The sequence below is a fragment of the Triticum aestivum genome, chromosome 5A, assembly GCF_018294505.1.
Source record: "Triticum aestivum cultivar Chinese Spring chromosome 5A, IWGSC CS RefSeq v2.1, whole genome shotgun sequence".
NCBI lineage: Eukaryota > Viridiplantae > Streptophyta > Magnoliopsida > Poales > Poaceae > Triticum > Triticum aestivum.
In genome coordinates this window covers 388,120,675-388,126,674 of record NC_057806.1, presented here as the reverse complement: position 1 = coordinate 388,126,674, position 6,000 = coordinate 388,120,675, and positions in this window count along the sequence as shown.

The following is a 6,000-nucleotide window of genomic DNA, read 5'->3' as shown; positions in this document are numbered from 1 at the left end:
CTCACTTGTATTGAACCATGGATTCGTACAAATCTGGAACCAACTCTTTATCTATGAGTGAATGTCTTCGCACGATGAGGTCAATGTCTTCTAAACTGATTTATCTTCAAAATCTTCTGAGAATGCATATGACCTCTTCCCCTTCCCTCGCACCTTAATGTTGTCACAGGTACATGTCCGTGGGAGAATCCCTTGGTTCTCATAGTCCGCATTCATTTGCAGAATTCTTACGGTATCATATAAATTCTCCCAAAGCCAGTTCCTGTTTGTCCAACAAGCGAAAGCCTTTGAAGCCTTTGAACGTGTTGAAGCCATTCAGTTTGAAGTTCATGGCTGCAGAGAAATCAGTAAGGAAGGGTGGCAGACAGCATCGTGGGGGAACATCAAGAGATTTGCCTGATGACCTCTCAGAGCTTTACAAGACAGATCCTGAAGAGGATTACAATCAGCGCAAGACACGAATCCAATGGATTCGAAGATATTGGGCAGAACAATGGTTCAAATACCGGTTTGTGAACCAGGAATATGCTGAGAAAAATGCCATCAAGCGACCTTGGGGAGACATCCTATACAAAAATCTTCAACCCAGGTCCAGAGACGAAGCCATTGATCAAGGCTTCTATCCCTGCATGGTCCGAGGACCACAGTCTGCAGATGCACACCCATCGTCACTACTATGGTGTCGTGACGACAATCTATTCAGACGCAACTTCCAGTTTGCCAAGAATTCAGCGAAGCAGAACAAGAAGTCATTGGGACTAGACTTCAACCCTGGTCCCTCTGCTCCCCGTGCCAATGGCACCCACGAAGCTGAACCCAATCTTGTTGGGCCCTTCTACAACCTGGAAGGTCTCATCACTCATATCATGGTTCAAGGGACAGCCGTGGATGAGCCTGTAGATGACGCTGAATCTGATGAAGCGCCTGCACCGCTGAAGCCAAAGAAACTGAAGCAGCCTAAAGCTTCAAAGCCTGGCTCAGCACCAAAAATCTCATGGGCGAAGCCACTGGCTACTGCTCCTCCTGAAGACAGTGTGTAGTCTGAAGATTTGTCACGCATCTCCAAGCCCTCGAGAGTCCAGATGCCTCTGCAACACACCAGCCAAGAACTGACTGCCGCTGCTATTCTGCGCGACGATGCCATTGATCTGTCCAGCGATGAAGATCTTGCAGATGACGCTCTTGAGCAACTGATCAAGAGCAAAGAAGAAGCAGAAATCTTCAATGATTTGCCTCTCTTTGACGTGGCAATCATCCACAACTTCATCGATGAGTGGTTTGACACGCCCAACCTCAGCTTTGAAGATCTGCAACTTCCAATTGGCCTCAGTGTCGCATTCCATGGCGCCATTGCTTCAGAGCTAGCTCTAGCTCAGCGCATTGTTGAACTGAAGCAAAAGATCAACTTTGAGAAAGCTCAGTTCAAGAAGCATATGGCCAAGCTCAGCGTGCAAGAGGTCAAGAACTTCAAGATCATGCTGCACGAGCTCAAAGAAGTCTTTCTCAAGAAGCGTGAAGAAGCTCAAGGTCCTCGTGAGCGCATGAAGAGCCTGGCTGACAAGTGTGTGCAAGGCTACAACAAGGCTGAGAAGCGCAAGGCCCTTGGGCGTCCTGGGATCGATCCCAGGATGGCTGCAAAGAAGAAGAAGAAGCCCGCTGTGGCCGAACCCGACGCACCAAGGCAGGAAGCACATCCCATTGTCTTCCCAGCCAGCATGACTGGCTTGAAGCCAAAGGTCAGGTCAACCGCTTCATAACTGAAGAAGACGACGACTGCTGAGGCTGAAGACCGAAAGAGGAAACATCCTGAAGCCTCTGATGCTGCTCCCTCTAAGAAGAAGCGCAAGACCAAGAAGGATCGGGCTGCTCCCATAGAGCCCTTAGTTGTTGAACCTATCTCAATGGTTCGCCCTACATCTACACACCAAGAGCTCCAATTGATTGTCCATGAACCTGCTTCCACAAAGGCTCAGCAGCTGAAGACATTCCAGCAGTTGATCCCACCACTACTGAAGACATTGGTCACCATGACAATGTTGAAGATGATGCAGTTCTTCCTCAGATCGAGCACCAACAGGTATCATCGCCTGTGCTTACGCACAACGAACTCATCAGCATTGGTCGTCCTCTGACGCCAATTGCTCAAGATGCATCATGGGCTGATCACCCACAACAACAAATCACACCACCCCGGCAAGAAGAAGAAGACGAGTTTGAGGCCCAGCCAACTCCATCTCCAAAGGCGTCGCCAGCGTTCCGCAGGCTTCGCAAAGGATCAAGGTCTCAAGTCCCTCCTTCCAGCATTCCAGAAGGAGAAGTGCCTCACCAATCTGTTACACGTCAAGTGTTTCCAGGTGCCACTCCTACTGTGACTGGATCCGAAGCCAAACTGGCTGAAGATGTTCCGGCTGCATCAGCCGATGAAGAAGAAACCCCAATAGTTGCTACACCCCCGTCTCACCAAGAAGTTGTTCTCGAGGAGAACATGTCTGTGCCCGACCCTCCAGCTCATCAAGTGGAGGTTGAGAATCTTGAGGCTGCCACCACCAACACAAATGAAGCCAATGACGTAGTCATGGCTGAAGCAAATGTGGAGCCTACACCAACCCATGAACCAGAAGTCAGTGATGCTACTGCTCCTGTTCCCGCGCCTGCTGCTGGTCCTCAGTTTGACTATCATGTTGAGCACAGGCCTCAGGTACAGAAGCCAATGCCAAGGTTGCCCAGGTTTCCAGGTCCTGCATCAGCACCTGGATCCTTTAATGTCAACGGCTTCAAAGTAGACAACACTTTCTTCAATAGCTCCAAGAACCCATACTCAAGGGAAAGAATATCTTCTGATCGGTTCTGGAGCTATCCGCGGCGAAGTTATTACTCATGCATTCTATACAATCAAGGTCGCATCTTCCCTCATATGCGTCTTGACACCGAAGCAATAACTGGTCTACCCTGCTTGGAAGAAGCTCTGGATTGCTTCAAAGAGGTTGGATTGTTGCCTTTCGTCACCGACCAAGAGCACTGGAACGAAGAGTTGCTGCTCCAATTTTATGCCACTCTTCACATACGTGGCTACAACAGAGATCCGAAGACTTGGGTCCTCGAGTGGATGACAGGAAATGTTCATCACGAAGCCAAAGCCTTTGATATCATTGAGCTCACTGGTCTGCCCACTCCTGGAGATCTCTATGAACCTGGCTGTCAGCTTCACAGTGAAGCTATGGAGAGCATCTTTCAGAAGCCTGAACCGAACATGAGTCAGATGCTTAGTATGATGAAGCCTTTGCCTCCAGATGCTGCATATCCTAAGGAGTTCTTTGTTGAAGACCTTGAGTATCTGCCACGCACTATCTATCACATTATGAGGCGAACTCTCTGGCCCATCAAAGGACATTCTCCACATGCAAAGCTGGAAGGTGCAATGAAGACTTTGGTCTTCTATATTCTTCATGGCAAATGCTTCAATGCACAAGACTTCTTCATCCGCCAACTTGCTGCATCAGGATCTGATCTTTTTGGCTTGAAGTTCTACGCTCCATGGATAATGCGGCTGATCAAACTTCACTCAGCTATCTCATATCAGCCCTCTGCTCGAAATCATCGGATCTTTCTGCCTGACGTGGATATGTCCGTTGAAGCCATCTATCAAGAGCCTGCCAAGGAGCCTCTTAGTCTTCAGAATGCTGAGCATCAAAGTTTCTCTCAAAACATTGAAGGAGTTGAAGCAGTCACTCGTGTTTATCCTCTGGCTGGTACTACACGTGCACCTCATCGTGCCCTCACTGAAGCCACTGAAAGCACTATTGCCCAACGGCCCAAGAAGCGATCTCGTGTTCTCAATGACCGAGAGCTTCTGGTTGCCCTTCATCAGAAACAGGATAGGCATCATGACTGGCTGAAGCACCAAATGCAAAGCCTCTTGGTGGATGTCAACCGCATTCGCAATCTTGCCACCAAGAATGCCTTCGTTGCCCATGAAACCTGTCGGCGTACATGGAAAGGGCTGACGCTTATGTGCTCTGAGGATGATCTTCATGAGGATGGCTTCTCTAAACGTTTCAAGTTTGACTCCACACCTCCCTGAAGGACTGTGCTGCGACGAACTCCGTCTCTTGAAGACTCTGAGTTCTCTTCCTCCGCGGCAACCGTGAATGCCAAAGTGATTGAGGACGAAGACGATGCTACTTCACCACCCCCTACTTCAGCATGCATCGACACTGCCCCGAGTTTGTCTGCACCACCTAACAACACCAATGACCTTGCTGCTTCACCTACTCCTCATGGGAACGAGTAGATGCTCTATGTCTTCAAACCTTTTTGGTCCTTACTGACAAAAGGGGGAGAAGCATATGAGTTTGATAGTCTTCAAGCGGGTCCATATGGGCAGTTACTTTATGTTTTGCCTAGTGTTTACAACTCTCGCTTTGATACATTTGGTTCTTTGAGTTGTAACACTTAAATTCGATGGTCGTCTGCTACTTATTTGCTATTCTGCGATGCGATGATAAATTCTGCATGTGCGACGATAAATTTTGCACTTAGATCATTTGCAGACGTCCATTTTTCATTATGCATGTCATTATATTCACATACTTCTCATGCATGATGAATTGTCATCATAAGTTGAAGAGGATCTCCACAAGTACAACCTGCCATGTGCATTTGCATTCCAAAAGCAAATTCCTTATATGCACATCTTCAGGGGGAGCCCTTGCAACTTATGAAGACAATTTCTTATCATTTACAATTTCACATATTATATTCCCCGTTGAAAACTTCAACTAGTTTGTCATCAATCACAAAAAAGGGGGAGATTGTAAGTGCATCTAGTGCCACCCCTAGTTGGTTTTGGAGTATTGACGACAAACCTAGTTGAGGGACTAATGTGATTGTGAGAATTGCAGGATAACACAGGTAGAAGTCCATCATTGATTCGGTTTTCCTACCAGAGATGACCCCTAAAAATGTATGAAGACATTGAAGTCAAAGGTGGTATGTGAAGACATTCACATTGAAGACTATGACAAGAGAAGACATCGCATGAAGACTACAGAGCGCAAAGACTTAGATCTTTCGTAGTTCTTTTTCTTCTTTGTTGACTCATAGGAACCACCGTACTGTTAAGTGGGGTCCAAGAGAACCAGTCAGAATGACTGAAGTGATGCTTAACCAATCCTATGTCTTCGAGTGAAGACTATGAGAGCAAATCTTGTCCAGAGTTGGACAAGTCAGCTTTGCTTGTAGCCCAAGTAAATTTGCCGTGTGTGTTTGAAATCTGACCGTTGGAACACGTGTCAGTTCCTTAGTGACCCAGGGTCATTTCGGACAAATCGGGTCGGGTTGCCTAGTGGCTATAAATAGCCCACCCCCTACAACCATAAATGGTTGGCTGCTCAGAGTTAAAGTACGGCTTTTGTCGTTTGAGAGCAACCCACCTCGAAGCCTTTGAGAGAGAATTCCTTGAGAGGATAAAGCCCTAACCACCCAGAGCCAAAGAGTGTTAGGCATCACTTAAGTCTTCCTGTCTGTGTGATCTGAAGACTTATTACACTTGAGGACTATGAATCCTCCAGCCGGTTAAGCGTCGCGTTCTGAGCATCCAAGAGTCATTGTGGATCGCCGGTGAACGAAGTTTGTGAAGGTTTGGAAGTTTACCTAGAAGACTTACCAGAGTGATTGGGCGAGGTCTTTGTGACCTTAGCTCAAGGGGAATACGGTAAGGACTAAGTGTCATGAGCTACGTGCTCAGGACTAAGTGTCCGGGACTGAGTGTCCTCAGGTTTAAATACCTATCCGCCCTAACCAGACGTACAACTGTCACAGCAGTTGGAACTGGTCTACCAAACCTTTGTCTTCGTCATGCACACTGGTTCTATCCTTCTCATCTCTTTATTTACAGGTGGCTCTTGTGAAGTCAATGCCTATTTGCTTTATCTATTTGTCTTCACTGTGTACCTGATCCTTACTGCCTAGCTGCTATTAGTCATTGTGGTTTCACTTCAT